The sequence below is a fragment of the Euprymna scolopes genome, chromosome 5 (assembly GCF_053919585.1).
Source record: "Euprymna scolopes isolate OS-2025 chromosome 5, ASM5391958v1, whole genome shotgun sequence".
NCBI classification, from domain to species: domain Eukaryota; kingdom Metazoa; phylum Mollusca; class Cephalopoda; order Sepiida; family Sepiolidae; genus Euprymna; species Euprymna scolopes.
The window spans coordinates 97466137-97486057 of NC_136486.1; the positions used below are offsets into that span (position 1 = coordinate 97466137).

Genomic DNA, 19921 nt, shown 5'->3' on the forward strand with positions numbered 1-19921 from the left:
TATGTCGGTTACTCTCCCATCATATGTACATATAAGTTATTCATAAATAAATAAATAAAAAATGAATAAGGAGACGAAGAGAAAAAAAAAAAACAAGTAGCATACATTATCAGTGAATTACAAAAGGCTTCACAAAATCTGACACTCCCGGATACCAAGCGGACGAAGAAGTAAAAAAAAAATAAAATAAAACTATTACATTACTCAGCTGCGACCTCTGGCGGGATAAATTGGAGGAGAAGCTTTAATACACTTTTTTATCCAGCTTTCTCTGAATGTGATATTTATAAATATATATGTAAACAGTATATGTAACTGTGTACGTTTTACAGAACGGTGGAAAATTCTTTGATGGAAAAACAGACAAAAAAAAACGAGTCGGACTTCATATAGAACGAATTCAACTTAGTATAAACGTATGTATATTATTGTCACCTTTAATTCAATTTCCTTTCACTACATCTGAGGTTTTTTTTCTTGTTTTGTTTTTGTTTGTTTTGTTTGTTTGTTTTTGTTTTTTTGTTTGGTTTGGTTTTGTTTTTGGATTTTTTTTTTCCTTTTTAACACAAGCAAATGATGCGTAAATATGTCTGCTGGTTGGGACAGGATATCTCATACTGGGGTACTTGTCCAGATTGGTGATCTTTTAAACAGTGTATTTCATGTGAAAACTTTATTACGTACTTACGTGTCGTGTCGAAATCTTCCAAAAATTACGAAAATTATGTGCTAGCTGTATTTTTAACAAAAAGGCATCCAATTTAGGTTAATAAATGGATATCGCCTTTGTTTGTAATATTGAATTGGTCGCACAACTCTTCCGCATTAAAACATACAATAAAACCCAATAATTTGATAAATTTTATTTTTACTTGTAGGGATTTTTTTTACTGAATCATTTTTCGTAATTTTTTTAATTTATATCAATTTCGATATGATGTGTAAGTACATAATAATGTTTCCACCTGAAATGCGTTTGTTTAAAAAATCATTAATCTGCACAAGCACTATACGGCATATGTTAAAAATCTATATATGTTAAAAATCTATATATGTTAAAAATCTATATATGTTAAAAATCGAAAGTTTATGTTGAGATATATAAACAGTAAACAGTGGCATCGACATTTTGTTTCCAAATTATTTAGATGGTTATTGATATTTTGTATTATTTGGAGTATTCGGACTAGTATTCTGATCTTAAGTGTTATTCGCACAACGTTTCGGCCGATGTAACTTCCTACCTTTTTCATGTATATCTTGTCGAACTGGGGAATCTTCCTCTCGAACTCAGGAATCTACACGTAATTTCGAACGGGACCCTTTATTTAATCTTCAAGAGAAAAGCCTGCTCTTGTTCCGTCAGCCATGATTGGATAGAAGTCTGAAGTAATTCCCAATCGTATTCTTAATGTCGCCCGCACCGGGAATTAAACCTTCAACGCCCAAAAGAGAGTAACTTACAATTGAATTTTACCTAGTGTTTAATCCGTTACGATCATGGCTGACAGAACAAGAACATGCGTTCTCTGGATTTAAAAAAAAAAGGGTATCGTTCGAAGTTCCTTGCAGATTCCCATTTGAGAAGATACACTTGAAGATGGCTGTTAGTTACACTAGTCGAAACGTTGTGCGAATAACACTGAAGATGAGAAAAGTAGTCCGAATAATCCAAATATTCCTATTTTGTTTTGGATGTCATCATTGTTGACACTGTTACGTTTCGAACTATTGTTACCATGGACAGTAATACGCGGTGTTCATAAAGTCCGTGTGCACTTTAAAAACGCCATGACTTTATTAATACCTGCGATAGAAATAATCTTTAAAAAGGGATCAATAAGCCGTAAATCTATATTTTTTTTCAGTTTTTGTTGGAATTTTATGTTTCCACATGTCCTTAGTGATTAGCAATAGAAAAGGGTAACATGGCTTTGCAGTTCACGAAAAACATTTGCAGTAATGCCTGAAATCATTATTTTAGCTTTGAAGTCTTCTGATGAAGCAGGTTTAGTTGAATATACAAATGTTTACACATGTCACAATAAAAACTCTTATTTCAACGCAGTCTAATCAACCAATAGACATTACTTTTTCCTCCGTTGAAGGATATAGAATGTCCATGTCCCTGCCATCTCACAGTAGGTCTATTTTAAACATGGAGAAAAAAACAGTTCCCTCTCCCCTAAAATAGGTGATTCTGAATGAAAATAAAACTAAAAATCTATATATATAGCACAATATTTTTTTCCTTGATTTACTAAAGTAAGACAAAAATAAAGTACACTATTAGAACAGATACTATATATTGCACCTAGCACAAAAAATCTAAGGGGCTTGACCTTTCAGTCCCTTCTTATAAGAATAAAGTATGGTTTAATCCTATGAAGTGCAGTCTTCAAGTAGAAGTTTTTTTTCCAATCGCCTAGGGCGCCCGTGCCTGGAATTTCTAACAAACCCAGTATTGACTATTATATATGAAGGCTTCCATCAGTATTGACAGACTATGGATACCCACTGTAAGGGTGCCTGCGCGTGAAATTTGTGTGGCAAGACTTGCGCAACCTCTAACTACGCCTCTCCTGAGTCAACATTGTTGCATACCAGTGGCAAGTTGAGGTACAAGACGACTGGAAACAATGCCGAGATAAGCGGAGAGCACATACAGCGCCTAGAATTCCCAAATGGTCACCCATCTGGTATTAGCCAGGCTCAACGTTGCTTAACTTCGGTGATCTGACGAGAACCGGTGTGTCAATGTGATTATGCCGACTATATATATATATATATATATATATATATATATATATATATATATATATATATATATATATATATATATATATATATATATATATATATATATATATATATATATATATATATATATATATATACTTGTTTATTGTTATATAAACATGCTCACATCCCGCTGCTACAAATAGCCACTTGTTTCAATCAAACAACAGATATCATCAGGCAGCGACTTGACTATTCAAAAGTTCAATGAATAATCAGGTTATTCATTGAACTTTTGAATAGTCAAGTCGCTGCCTGATGATATCTGTTGTTTGATTGAAACAAGTGGCTATTTGTAGCAGCGGGATGTGAGCATGTTTATATAACAATAAACAAGTATTATCAGCTCTTTTTATTGAGCACTATCTAACAACCTCGTTGAATTCATTAGTCCATTACTTTTGAATATAAAAAAAACCCCGAGTATATATATATATATATATATATATATATATATATATATATATATATAATGAATAAAAGACAAAAAGCCTATTTTCCAAAGTTCAAGATGTTGACCATCTTACAATCTATTACTTTAATTCAGTTGGCATTCACGATTCTTGACAGTATCTGTGAATTGTGAATGTCAACTCAATTTAATGAATAAATTGTAAGATGGTCAACATAATGAAATTTTGAATACTGACTTTTGTCATTTATTCATTATATGCTTTTTTTCATTGAGCTTCTTAAATAAGTATTGGTATATATATAAAAAGAGAAATATACGTGCAAAAGAATATTTCCACAGAAATATATATATATATATATATATATATATATATATGAAATAAACTATTTATTAACTATTTCCTCTTATATATGTGTGTGTGTGTGTGTGTGTAGTAAGTTATAAAATATATATGACGATTAAGCTACACAGAATATTCCGCGTTTCATCCACGCTAGGATTCATCAGGCTTATATATATATATATATATATATATATATATATATATATATATATATATATGAATGCATATATATATATATACATACACAAATATATATATATGAATGCATATACATATATATATATATACATACATACACAAATATATATATGAATGCATATACATATACATATATACACAAATATATATATATGAATGCATATACATATACATATATACACAAATATATATATATGAATGCATATACATATACATATATACACAAATATATATATGAATGCATATACATATACATATATACACAAATATATATATATGAATGCATATACATATATATATATACACAAATATATATATATGAATGCATATATATACAAATACATTATAAGAATTTATATATATATATATGTATACAAATATATGTGAATATATATATATATACATATATATATATATATATATATATATATATGAATGCATATATATGTGTATATATTTTTCTTAATAGATATTATATAAAACTGACCACATACAATTATAGAAGAGATATCAAGGAGCAAGAACAGAGATGGTATAATAAAATGGGGGGGGGGTCGCGCGTAGCCTCCATAGAATGAAAATCTACAAGCTTTAACAAGGCCTTTTGATATCTATCCATGTAATTATACTCTGATAATTATGTTTCAGTTTGAGGAAATATGGTGTAATAAAACTATGGGGTCTGCGTTCGCGCCTGACCTCCATAGAATGGAAATATATCACAAAGTTTAACAAAGATTTTTTTTAATATATATCCACATATGAATATTTTTATAAGAGTGTTTAAGTTGTAAAAGGTGTGGTATAATAAAATTATGTGGTCAATCTGGCTTTCATACAATACTTTTTAATTTTTCTATTAAAATATTGTTTAAGAAAAATAAGTTTTTTGTGCGTAATGTCGAAACCAATTTAGGTTACCGAAATACCAATATTTAAATAATTTATGATGAAAATGGAAGGGTTAAACTATTTGATATTATTTTCTGTCTTTGTGTTCTTGTCCCTTTTAAGTAACTGATTTTTTTTTTTAAATATCAAAGTTACTTAAACTGTTTAGTTTAACTCTTTCATTTTTTATCAGAAATTATTAAAATATTAGCCAAATCCTATACCAGTCACCTAAATTGGTTCTGATAATACTCCCTAACAAATTATTTTATTTAAACTATATTTTAGGAAAAAAAAATTCATTTATTATTATTAAATAAATAAAGGAAATAAATAATGAGGTAGATAGAGTATGCCAAAGTAAAACACAGAATCGATTTTATGAAGTATAAATGAAGATTTTGAGAGGCAAGAATTACCTCAGTAGAAAAGGGTATGTTCTCCTCTGACTGACGAGGAAAGAACAGATACTAAATTTTTAATTATTCATTTGAAAATAAAATTAAAAGATTATTTTCCATGATAGATACTACACTTGGAATTATTTATTTACAAATAAAACACATTTTTTTACAAATATTTTTTAATGATTTCTTAAAAATTCCAAACGCAAAGAAATGGATTTCTTTACTTTTTGCATATATTTTTATAGTTTGATTGATCGAATTATAATTTATTTTTTAACTAAAAATAATTTTAAAATGGAAAAAAAATTGATCGTAGTCCTTTCATCACATCTCACTTGACCCAAAATCAGTTTGGAAATCCCACAAAACATGTTTCATGTGTAGATTTTTATACATACCATTTTATGATCAGAGATAATTCCTTTAATCATCTTCACAGAAGTCAAACTCTCTTCCATCAGATTGCAGTTGATAGATTTGCAAAAGTTGAAGCAGAAAGACTTTTATATATTAAAACTCATTAAAACAGGCTAAGAGTAGATTCCTACATACGTCTCAAAGATTATATAAATAACTATACAGGCTAATAGACACTATCCTCGAGTGTCTAAGGTCTCTCTGTAAAGGGGTTTATCAGAACAATCTTGCATGAGGATACTTTTTCCATAGAAGTAAACCCTGACCAAATATTCAAAATCACATAGTATTCGCAGCCCAAATAAGATCTCCTCACTACGGCCACCCCACAGCTTTTCCGAGGAATGGTGCACCTTCTCCAAGTGATATTACCTCAAGTAATAGCACGAAGCTGGATACTCCACCAGACTAGATAAATTCTTGTCCTGGAATCCAGTAAGACCATTAGACCAACATGAAAGATATACTACAACGTATAAAATGGTTAATTGGGGAGAGGAAAATTATTTTCTCAATTTCTTTACTAACTCAGTGCTTGAGAGATAAAGACCTTTAATGGAACATTCGAATATCTATGTATCTCATATAGACTTCAAGTGTTAGCCCCAGGTCGTGGGCCCCTTGATTTCTGAGAACTTCGACTGAAGTAAAATAAAACAAAAAAGTTAGATATGCATATAATCTTCTAGCGTCACATGTAGTTTACGATGCATGAAAAGATTCCAGATGCAGTGACCTATGTTAGATATTATGGAAAACCAAACCTGTTCATCACATTCACTTCAAATCTAAAGTGGAAGGAAATTGAAGATGAAATTCTCCCTGGACAAACATATATCAATCGATTGGGCAGAGTGTTTCGCATTATAACCATTAATTGTTTATCAATAAATATGACGACGTATTTAAATAGTTATTTTATATAAAATTAAATATTATTGTGTTTTCTCTCTCTTTTTTAATTTATATATTTTCATTTAATTTCTAAAGAAAAAGAATTAAAAAAAAAAACTATTAAATATTTATTATTAAGTGTATTGTATTATTTTCTTTTTGTTGAAACACGGATAACACTTATGCAGGATAAAAATGCGTATCTATTTCGTGATTAAGTAAGATTCTTCAAATAAATACATAGATTTAAAGTGAAATCTTTATTGTGGTAACATTTGACATGTTTTTCAACTTTCTTGAAAAATGATTTTTACAGTTCTGAAATCGACCTATCCTATTATTTTATATATGTATATATATATATATATATATATATATATATATATATATATATATATATATGTGTGTGTGTGTGTGTGTGTGTGTGTTTTATAAAGGACTACTATCTATATATAGTTTTGAAGTTTTTAAAAAAATTCCAACACTATTATATATATATATATATGTATATATATATATATATATATATATATATATATATATATATAGTGTTGGAATTTTTTTAAAACCTTCAAAATTATACAAAAATGTCCTTCGATCGAACATTATTTTGTCAGTAAGTCGACAAATCTCCCGTATCGCTGAATAGTTTTACATAAATGAACAAACAATATTCTTAAAGGGATCATCGGTTGTTTACAATGGAACACTGTTTCCGGGGTTTAATATATATATATATATATATATATATATATATCTACCATAACTTCAATCTAAATTTTCAATTTATGAAGTAATAAGCAAAATTTATAATTACTAACATCTATTTTACTATTTGCTATTAACTTTTCCTCCGATGAGATGAGTCATTCATTGAAAATCCATGGATTAAGGAAAAAACTTTAATAACTATTTGTACTCCTTTGTTAAAAAATACATTGCTATATATAATTTAATTCAGAATTTACATTTAGATATGTGTGTTTGTGTATATATATATGTGTGTGTGTGTGTGTGTGTGTGTGTGTGTGTGTGTGTGTGTGTGTGTGTGTGTGTGTAGAAATATATAGACATATAAATATAATCTCAGCATATGGGTATATGAGCCAAAGAAGAATTAGAATTTCCAGAGTTTCAAAAGAACCAAATTATAAGTTAATCTAAATATGTAATTAAGTATCAAACGGTTGTCAACTACGGGATTCTACTTTCTACAGTTTACTACAGTTTATTAATCAATAATATTTGCCTTTACAATGTATATATATGTACATATATATATATATATATATATATATATATATATATATATATATATACACGGTGGCGCCAAATAGGAAGTCTACACACAGCAACTTTTTTAAATAACCGCAAATTTAAGTTAAATTGAATGTAGCTGTTTAAACAACCTATACCTCATTTGATCCGCCTTTTATTTCTCTATAATTTTGCCTGTTCATATATGTTAATCTTTTAAACAGTTATATTCAGTTTATCTTAGTGTATATATATATATATATATATATATATATATATATATATATATGGTATTACTTGTGCATATATGATTGTTTATATGTATATTCATTAAATATATACGTATATCTATGCGTGTATATATATTTGTGTCTATATATATATTATGTGTAAATATATATGTGTGTGTGTATATATATGTATAAATGTGTGTGTGTTTGTGTGTATGTATATCACTCAACTTAATGTCCTAAGTCCATTGGCGGTATACGTTTTAGTGACGCAGAGAGATCTAACAAACAATGGGATGCTCCGAGTGATGTGTGGATCTGATTCGTTCTTTTCACAATGATAGTTGCACATTTGGAAGATGAGTTTTAATACGTTATGAACCATTTTGTATCTGAACATAACTCGCTTGGTTTAAAGATAAATCTTTTAAAAAAAAACGACAGTTCTTATGTATGATCCAGCATCTGGATCGCTTTATGTGGACCAACTATCTTCGTTGGCTGTAATAAAATAGATATAGTTCACTGGTTTTTATATCTAGGTAGTATCTTCTCTGGAGAATGCAGCCTCGCATTGAAATAGCTTCTTGGTTATTTTCAGCACTTAAAAATCATTGTGTATAAAGTATGTGTTTTGAGGGCCCTTTTCTATGCAAGCGAAACGTGGACATTCTATAAACATCAACTGGAAATTCTAGAGGGCGAACATAAACGATGTCTGAGATAGCTACTTCATTTCCAATGACAGTCCCGTGCCTCAGATACAGATTTAAATCTCTTTGCCTTGAAACATAAACAAAACTGCAAAAGTGAATTGATATTTTCATAACTGTAAAGGTAATATAATCCTTCCATAAGCTTTTAGAAAAACAAGAGTTAAAAGAAAAATGTATTTCCGGTTAGATATCCAAGATGGAGTATGAAGGCTTTCAGAAGTTATTACATGTGAGACTTAATCTGGATAAAATATTGGTTTTATATTTAGGCGCATTCTAAATACAATCTGTATAGAAATTAATATACTCTTTCTTTTCAATATAGGCAAGATTGGTGTTTTCTTCTTGTATAGTCCTTTATTTTCTAAAGATGTGTTGCTAGTCTTTATCTACTCGGTGCTTATTTTTAAAGTACGTACTCAACTAATGGCTATCATAGTTATCACTGTCAAAACGTTCCCAGTAATAATTCCTCTACCTGCACTTACAGCCAATAACTTTTTGTTTTCCCCTCTTTCTAATCAAATCTTTAAAAAAAAATCAATAAAATTTGTTCATAAGCAAACCTCTTATATTTGTTAAAAGAAATATTTGATAAAGGTGTACCTATTATTACATTATGGTTGTTTTCAACTCCAATTCAAACAAATACTTGTTCAGTCGTTCTATTAACTAATTAAAACTTACCTACCTGTTGTTTTAAATCACGTGAAATCAAGCAATCGGTCGATGGCAATAAAACGTTTTGTCTGATGGGTTGATAACATTGCGAGTAGCGATGACAGTGGTCTGTCAAGGTAATTATTCTATGATGAAATGTAGACAGGAAAGGGAAATGCATAAAAACCGAAGAAAAGACTTAAGGACTTAAAAACTTATCTGAAATAATCTGGACTATCTGTGGATCAATGTGAAAATGACTTTATATAGAAGTAAGCGGTGGAAACTAATTCATTAAAGCATTAAATCGTTTCAGAATAGCTGTATGCAGTGCAGTGCTTACAATCGTTTGATTCGCAAAGGGTTCCCAAACTCACCACGCTAACTGTAACAAATGTAGCAAGATGCACCTAACTATTGCTGGCCTCAAAAGTCGTTTATGTCAATGTGATAAACCACTCTTGCAGCTCAATAATGTCACTGAAAATAAAACTGATCGGGTGTGCAAATTCTATGACAAAATCTACCGCAGTTTGGTTGTGCTGAAGAATTATCAATGAACACATACAATTTCAGCGGAGAGTAAAGGAGGGGAGAGGGCATAAAATAAAGGAGTGTGGCGTACTCGAAACCAAGGGGACAGCAGCCATGTATATATATATATATATATATATATATATATGTGTGTGTGTGTGTGCGTATATGCATGTATATGTGTGTGTGTGTGCGTATATGCATGTATATATGTGTGTGTGTGTGCGTATATGCATGTATATATGTGTGTGTGTGCGTATATGCATGTATATATGTGTGTGTGTGTGTGCGTATATGCATGTATATATGTGTGTGTGTGTGTGCGTATATGCATGTATATGTGTGTGTGTGTGTGTGTGTGCGTATATGCATGTATATATGTGTGTGTGTGTGTGTGTGCGTATATGCATGTATATATATGTGTGTGTGTGTGTGTGTGCGTATATGCATGTATATATGTGTGTGTGTGTGTGTGCGTATATGCATGTATATATGTGTGTGTGTGTGTGTGTGTGCGTATATGCATGTATATATGTGTATGTATATATGTGTGTATGTATATATATATGTATGTATGTGTATATATGTATGTATATGCATATATGTATGCATATATGTACATATATGTATGCATATATGTATATATATATATATATATATATATATATATATATATATATATATATATATATATATATATATATATATATACGTATATATGTATGTATATTAATGGCCTGGCAAGACCATACAGGATATAATCAAGCATAAATTTCCGAAGTAAAATTCATCTCAAAGCAGCAAAACAAAAGCTGACTTGCTAGGACACTATATATATATATATATATATGTATGTTAATTTTGGCATATGTTATTTGTTTGAAAATATAGGTTCTGTTTAACTAATTGTCTTAAAGTTTTATACATAGAATAGCATTATAATCTCCTAAAAGTCTGCAAATTTTCATGTAGTTTCAGCCGATAGAACCAAAGATATGAGCATTTCCATATTCAATTTGGCGACGAGTATATATATAGGTAACTCATTACTGTTTTAAAAAGTGGGGATCACTTTATATTTATTTAATTTAGCGTAGAATGAGCACCCACCTTATGACCACCTTCGTTATAAAATAGATGTTCATTTTACGTTAAATTAATATAGGAAAGTGATTCCTCACTTTATTATTTCTTTATACTTTGGAAACTACTCGTTCCCTGTGATTTTTACTGTTGTTGTCTTCAGCGCCCTTGAAAACATATAATTATTTTAATATTAATGGATTTTTCGTGAGTGGAAAGATACTGCACCTTTACCAATTCTTCAATCATAGTGATTTGTTTTCCTAGTTTTGCATATGAATTACAAAATATCTGATATTTCCCCCAAAACCTCTGGCCTTAATGGAGGTGAAACAAAAACTTGTTGCTATGGTTTCAAATGATCTAAAATATCAACAAGTGGAGACTTGATTCCAAATATTTCTCATGTTATATGTCCTCTCTTTAAATAAAGTAAATTTCACAGTATATATAGCTTATTTGATAGTGGAGATATTCATAATCGTACCTTATTTCCAAAAGAAAGTGTGTGTGTGTGTGTGTGTGTGTGTGTGTGTGTGTGTGTGTGTGTGTGTGTGTGTGTGTGTGTGTGTGTGTGTGAAAAGGGAAAGAGGAGTTGGTTTTACTATCAAGACAAAGATCACATCTCCGTTAGAACAACCTGGTGGAATTAGAGATGCCATCATGTTACCAAGGGTAACTTTACCTTGAGATTGTAACGTTCAGTTAACTCAATACTTTGGATAGTAGGCAGAATGTCAAAATGGGGTTTTATCAAGATCTAAGGAATTAAATCAAAGGGATACTAAAAGCAGATAAGATTTTGTTGCTTAGAGACTTTAATGTACGTATTTGAAGTGATCACAACACCTGGGGTGTCTTGGGAAAACATGGCCTTAATAAGGCAAATGAAAATGGGATTCTTTTTTGCAGCTGTGCATTGAACATAATCTTGAAGTATGTAACACCTTCTACCAACAAAAACCTATTCAAAAGCTAACTTGGATACACTCTTGATCAAAACATGGTCATATTCTTGATCATGTCATCATGCGTGATATTCAGGATATGTGTACCATAAAAGTTATGCGGGGTGCAGACTGTTACACTGATCACAATCTTGTTCGTGCTAAACTTGAGCTGTGTATAAGGAAAAGGGTCAGAGCCAATGGAGTAAAAGTGCCTAAACGCATCGATGTCTCCAAGTTACAAAATAATGAAGCATGTGAAACTCTTTTGACCTCATTTATTAATATCTCATTTGATGGAACTTGGGAACGATTTAAGTCACAAGTATATAGAAAAGGAGCTGAAATTCTTGACTTTAAGAAAACCAAACATAGGGATTGGTTTGACGAAAATAACTCTACAATCACTAATCTTTTGGAAGAGAAGAAAAAGGCTCACGAGATATGTTTGTGTTCTCATGGATCAGCTAAAATAACTGCAGAAAAAGTGTATAAAGAAACAAAATTAAAAGTACCGCGATTGAAGAGCAAGCGGTGGACCAATGTGTCAGCAGACATTTAGATAGATTATGACAGCAAAAATTCGAAAGATATGTTTTACAAAATCAGACAAGCTTTTGGACTACAGCCTCCAACATGTGTACCTGCAAAATCCAAAGTTGATTCTGCCCTTTTCAACAATGTTAAAGGGATCATGGAACGATGGACAGAACATTTTTGATAATCCGTCTGAAGTAAATGATATAGTTATTGATGGTCTCCCTCAAAAGGACGTCATTGCTGAGATGATGACTGATCCCAGTGTTGATGAGATTAAAAGCACATTAAAAGAGATGAATACGGGAAAAGCACCCGGAATTGATTGGATACTTGTTGAGTTATTGCTATTTGGAGGTGATAGCGTTATCAAAGCAGTTCATACACTTATCCTCGCTGCTGCTTGGTATGGTAATGCTATCCTTCAAGATTGTATTGATACAATATTGATCCCAATCTACAAAGGAAAGGGGTCAAATTTTGATTGAGATTATTAAAGCAGCATTACCTTGCTTGAAGCAGTGGGAAAGGTTTTAGTAAAGATGTTGTTAAATCGTTTGCTGGAATTTATTTGTTCCTCTATCATTCTAGAGAATCAATATGGTGCGACAGCTAATAGAAAAATGTATGCAGCAGCGAGTGCCTTTGCATCAAATTTTTGTCGATCTGACAAAAGTTTTTGATAACATTAATCGCAATGCTCTCTGGAAGATTCTTAGGAAACTAGGCTGTCCTACCAGTTTTGTGGAGTTACTTCAGCAGTTACACCATAATATGAAAGCCCTAATGAACTTTAATCATCTCTGTCTGGTCCAATTTGAGTTGAAAACAGAGTGAAACAAGGTGATATACTTGCTCCTACATTATTTTCCATATATTTCGCTGTGATGCTGGTGCAGGCTTTTAACAATTGCGATATTGGAGTGAAGTTTCGGTTTCACACATAAGGCAAACTTTTTAACCTTAGACGCCTCAACGCAAAGCGGAAAACTTTTCAGAACCTTGTTCTTGAACTTTTATATGCAAATGATGCAGACCTTGTTTCACATTCAAAAACAGACACACAGATGATTATGAACAAGTTATCAGAGGCTTGTAAAGCTTTTGGACTTACCATCAGCCTCAGGAAAACATATGTTATGTATTCCCCTTCTATAGGAATGCCATATGTTGAACCTAACATCTTGATTGATGGTAAGAAGTTAAATGTCACGGACAATTTTGTTTATCTGGATAGCACGCTGAGTAAGGACTGTACGCGTGATGCTGAGATAAATCACAGAATAGCCAAAGCCTTTTGGCAAACTAGAGAAACGTATGTGGTCAGATCGGGGAATCACACTTAAAACAAAGTTAAGTGTTTACAAAGTAGGCGTGATAACTTCGTTGCTATAAGGGTCAGATATTTTGACAACATATGGAAGGTATCTCTTAAAAACAACTTAAAAATACTTGAGATGGATGTACATAACTGGGAAGCTGAAGCGAAAGATCGATCACTGTGGTGAAAAACCATCAGAGAAAGTTGTAACATTTTTGAAGAGCAGCGTGTAGACCTTGCTGTCTTAAAACGTGTTTAAGAAAGCAGGAAGAAGATATAATGTCAAAGAAATTACAACAGGAACTGAATTGCACTTTAGTCAAAAGCTGGTTTTGTAAATCATCTGAAATGATATGAGTTTAGGTAAAAAGTAAAGAGGAGAGGTGTGTGTTTATATGTTTTGTAAATCATCTGAAACCACACAATCAAAGACAGGAACGACAGTCTTATGAGGAGGTTTTTATAGCACATCCGGCAACGCTAAGTTGTCATATTTCCGGTCTAATTTGCAAATCTAAAATTGGTCTGACACGACATTCGAGCATTCACAATATTATCATGCGATCACCTTTACAAAAAAAGAAAAGTTTTTATGCCACATATGTGTACTTTAATGCAGGACTAAGGCCGGATTAAAAAGTCACCTACACGCAAACAGACGCACAACACTTAACTGAAGAAATCGCAAACTTCTGTTAAGAAGAAGCAATCATCATATATGTATATGTGTGTATTTATGTGTATATGTATATATATATGTGTTTGTATATGTATATATATACACTTGTGCCCGATATTATTCATACCCCTCGGATCTTTGAGATTTCTATAAGAATATTGCTCAAACCAGAAGGTAGACAATATTAAAGGGATTTCAAACAATAAATCAAGCATAAGCATTTAATTTAAACTCAACAAATAAATAAATTATGCAAGTTTGAAACATTATACAAAGAAAAACAATAATGGCACTAGTTCAAAATTATTCATACCTCTCTTACTAATAGTCAATAGCATGCCCTTTATTCTTAACAACTGCCTGTAACCGTTTTGGATATTTATCAACAAGGTTTTTACAAGCATCAACACTGATTTTTGACCATTCTTCAATGCAGTAGTTCTCCAAATCCCTCAAATTTCTAGGTTTCCGCTTTTTAACCTCAGTTTTCAATATGTGCCAGAGGTTTTCGATAGGGTTCAGGTCGGGACTCTGGCTAGGCCATTCCAAAACATTAATTTGATTATCCTCAAACCATTTCTTGACTATTTTGGCAGTATGTTTTGGATTATTATCCTGTTGAAGGACCCAGTTTGGTCCTAAATGGAGCTTCTCCGCATCCTGTCTAATGTTTTTCTGGAGTATCTCCAAATATTGCTCCTTCTTCATGGTTCCATCTATCTTGACCAAACTACCTGGACCACTAGCCGAAAAGGAGCCCCAAAACATTAGGCTACCACCACCATGTTTCACCGTGGGTATGATGTTCTTTGGGTTGTAAGCTTCTCCTTTCTTCCTCCAAACGTAAGAAGCATCCATATGGCCAAACAATTCAATTTTTGTTTCGTCAGTCCACAAAATACTTGAGAAAACGGACTCTGGAGAATTCACATGGGTCTTAGCAAACTTTAGACGTGCTGCAAGGTGTTTTCCGGTGTACAATGGAGTCCTTCTTGGTCTTCTTCCTTTCAGACCATTTTCATGCAGAGTCCTTTGCAATGTTTGCCTTGATATTTTTATGCCAGAAGACTCCAGATTTTCTAAAATGTCCTTAGTAGTGGTGGTTGGATTTGCATTAACACTTCTTACAATATTCCGGGTGGCTCTAGCAGACAGTTTCCTTTTCCTTCCTCTACCAATCAAGTTGTTTGTTGTGTGGTGGCTCTGGAATTTTTTGATGATGCTCTGTACTGTTGCTGTAGGGACCTCAAATTTCTTGGAAATTGACTTGTAACCTAAACCATCCTTATGTGAATTCACAATTTTAGTCCTAAGATCATTACTAAGCTCTTTTTTCTTCCCCATTCTAATAATTTTTATTCTTTTATTGGTTTTCAGTTGATATCATTTTAATTTCTGAAAAAATGCAAAAAACGCAATGAAATTAATCAAAGGTTGTATAAAAGCATTCAAAATAAGAATCAAACAGGAAACAAACAGTCAGAAACTCGATTAATACTGAAAAAATAAGGGGGTATGATTATTTTTGAACATTGCAGATTTTATAAATAGCTGTATATTTCTTTTATTACAAGTATCCCGAGATTTTAAAATGACGAAAATGATCAGAAGAGGTTTATTAAGAATATGTATCAATATGGACGTAAACAATAAATTCTTACAAAGTTACACCTAATAAACTCAATTTTCAAGGGGGGGTATGAATAATATCGGGCACAAGTGTATATATGTGTATATGTATATATATGTATGTATCTGTATGTAGATATGTATATACATGTATGTATATATATGTATATGTGTATATATGTACGCATATATTTGTATGTATATGTATATTTTATGTATATGTATATATGTATATATACGTATATACGTATGTATATATATATATGTATATATATGGAAAGATATGCATATGTATATATATGCATGTATATGTATATATGCATGTATGTGTTTATATGTATGCATAAGTATATATGTATATATGTGTATGTGTGTATGTACCTCTGCGTATGTATATGTATGTATATATTGCATTATACGTGTATGTATATAGGCACAATAGTATGAATTAATTCCATCACGACTCTCTGAGAGCACTCTTGATAACAAATATGCCTAGCCACTTCTTTCACTGTGTAGATTCCTAAGAAGACAGTAACCGCGAAATGGGAGCAGTCTACTTCAATGGATTAAATAAAGGGCCCAGTTCGCAATTTCCAGTATGTTTACGAAATATACAGAAAATACCAAGAAAAGATAAACTCTTTCGATACAATAATTTTACTTTTTAGTTGTTTTTCTTTTTAGTTGTTATATATATATATATATATATATATATATATATATATATCTTATCGTTGAGCACTTTCAGTTGAGTTAAAGTCGGTCAATTTAGCTCTTATGCATAGATCATCGTATAACGATAGGATCACTCTCTGACTGACGTAATGAACATTTAAAATGTTTAAAATTCAACGCTATTTCACGCGGTTAATGGTAGCCGAATGGATACGGTCTCCGCTAATCGAGCTAGAGATGTCTCGTGGTGCGGGGTTCGAATCGTTCGGCTGGTGTTAATCGTGACACCCTGCTGTGAAGAATTCCGAAAGGATGAAACACTAGTGTCTGTCGGTATTTAATTATTATAGTAAAAAATAATTATATATATATAACAACTAAAAAGTAAAATTATATATATACTGTTTTGCTGTATCACAGCTTATCAGTGCAAATAGACTAGCATCCTTTCCGAATTATGAATTTAACCTACAACTATTTAGTTGATAGTCGACAGTTTTAACCTCGGGACCATTGAGATCGATGCCTATAAACTAATTCATTAAATGCCTATTTATATAGGTATTTTCCCACCGCTTTTAAAGTGCCGGAACTGCTTAGTTTGTTTGGGGTTTTTTTTATTCACAAACTATCAAAGAGCTTAATATAACGCTAATTAAGCAGTGGGTTTAAATTATTTTACGACAGTGCTCTACCCAAGGACGGTGGGCTTAAAATATATATCGCAACATTCTATATTCATTATTTCCGAATTCGTTTCAGTATTGAGAATGTTCTAAGCTTGACTCAGATAGAATCGGAGAAATTAAGACAAACAGTTTAATTAGTTTTTCTAGTTTTAAAGGAACAGTAGGTGGTGATTTATTTTCTTTATTTCTTTTTTTTAACGCCCGCCATAGCTAGACGAACTTTTTGATAATAATTTTTACTCGTCTTGAGTGTTCTGTGCAATTGTCTATATGTCTAAAACCAACCCCCTATTATTAGGTGCTTTGTAATATATTACTGAATTATGATTCTTACAAAGCATGAATATGATAAAAAAAATATGAGATATTATTTAGAATTCAATATGGGATTTAGCATTCGTCACTATCTTCTCGGATTAATTGGAACGTGCAAAAATTTATTCAACAAGGAACTCTTATTTTTTTACTGATGAGTTTTAAGGCTAGGGTATTACTCGAGGATAAGGGATAATAAGAGTGAAAGATTGTCAGTTCAGTGATGATGAATACTATGAACGGATACACACACACACACATACACACGCGCACACACACACATACACATACATAGAGTGGTTTCACGTATATGATGTAAAACTCTTTGTAAATATAGTAACTGAGCACAGTAAATTGTCAGTCAATGCTTATATAAACACATTGTAGATATCATTTACACGTTTTACCTACTAAATAAAAAATCAGACCCAAGAAATAAAAATAGTTTCCATTTTGTCACATAATAATAATAATAATAATAATAATAATTAGCAAGACCTGTGGAAATTCCACAAAATGAGAAATATATTTAATCAACAATTATGTTTTGATACAGCTAATAATTTTCGACAGAAAAACAATGACACACAACAAATATGAGTTTATTAATATTTCTGTTAAAACAGTGTTGAATGTATTTTAAATATAGATAATGGTGGTGGTAGTGGTGGTGGTGGTGGTGGTGCTGCTGCTGCTGCTGCTGCTGCTGGTCTGCGTTGACCAAACACTGGCTAGCGATAGTTTACTTATTAATATCGTTATTAGCACCGATCAAACACTGGCTGGCGATAAATAACTGATCCATCTTAAACAATTGTTTATTGGGATCTTTAGAATATTCCATTTTCATTCGAAGAGAATTCAGCATTATAACGGTTAGAGCGAATCAGAACATTCCATTTTCATTCTAAGGGATGTTCAGGGTGATAACAGTAGAAGATAATTAATATATAGATAATATATAGATAATAATAAATCACGAGTAATTAACGAGCAGTTACATTTCACTTATGTTTATATATTTTTTTAAATACCTATCTTAATAAACTTTTAGATAAGTTGTTCAAGTTGATATTGCTCATGTGGGAAAAAAACAATGGTAATGTTTTATTTTTTTATTAGTAATAAGGTCAGTCAATCGATAAGGCATCCTAATTATTAGCAACTAGTTATTATTAACTAAGTACGGTTTCACCACTATCTATCTGTGCCTTAATCTAAACGCGGATTCCACGAAAAAAAAGCTTCTTCCCAGAACTGTCCGCCTTTGGATCACTGTTCTGCTGGCCTGCTTCCCGGTTGAATACAACATGGTAGCATTGCAAATCCAAAGTAAACTAGGTTTGATAAGTCGTCCCCATGAATTCGATGTCTCATTTCAGTCTTGAAAGACAAAGGATATTCCCTGCACGTGTAATTGTGTGGCAAGGGTTCTCCTGAATCGGTACTGTTTGAGTTCAGTGACAAGGAGAGGTTCAGGACAACTGGAAACACTGCCGAGATAAGCGGAGACCACATACAGTACCTGGAAGTTCGAAATGATCACCCATCTGGTACTGGCCAGGCTCATCGTTGCTTAACTTCGGTGATCTGACAGGAACTGGCGTGTCAACATGTTTATGCCGTATTCCTTATAAATAATCTACCCAATTTATACTGTAGGTGATTACTACACTACCGCCCTTTATTCATTAACACTTATCATCGAGTGACCTTTGGCCTTGATAAGTGATGACTTCCAAGTAAAAAAAACTTTCGCACATATTTTGTTGCACATACAGCCAGTATAAATGTGTGTGTGTGTGTGTTGTTAAAATTAGTTAAGCTCAACTTTAGTTGATAACAGATGCTTGACCTAGTGAGGATATAACTTGTGAAACAGATAATGGTGGTCGAAAAAGATTCTCTGAAGCATGTGAAGCTCAACATATCCATATTGCGTAAAGGTTTTGAGATTGGTGATAATGTTGATGAACATATATGAACTCTTTTCTTTCACATACACATGCACACACACATACACATACATAGAGTGATTTCACGTATATGATGTAAAACACTTTGTAAATATACTAACTGAGCACAGTCAATGCTTATATAAACACATTGTAGATATCATTTACGAGAGCCTATCCCGTATCTTAATGATAAGAGCTCTCGACTATCAACTAAATCATTGGGAGTTCGATATCTAGGTTTGGATGGGTGCTAGTCTAATCGCACAGAGTGCAGTTAAACATAACCGCACAAGTGCTGTGATTTATTGAAACAATCTGCCTGTA

The 19921-nt window shown here is 31.8% G+C and overlaps 1 protein-coding gene across 2 annotated transcripts in view; it reads left to right on the plus strand.

Moving 5' to 3' along the window:
- Positions 1-19921, plus strand: part of LOC145276930 (uncharacterized) — a 263410-nt gene that overhangs the window by 77251 nt on the left and 166238 nt on the right. Inside the window, exon 1 of one of the 2 annotated variants that reach the window (XM_080128406.1) lies at positions 195-416. The exons of the other annotated variant lie outside the window; for it this stretch is intronic. The gene's annotated coding sequence lies outside the window, so the exon portion shown is untranslated. Of the gene's footprint in view, positions 1-194; positions 417-19921 lie in introns of those variants that run through there. 2 annotated transcript variants of the gene reach the window in all.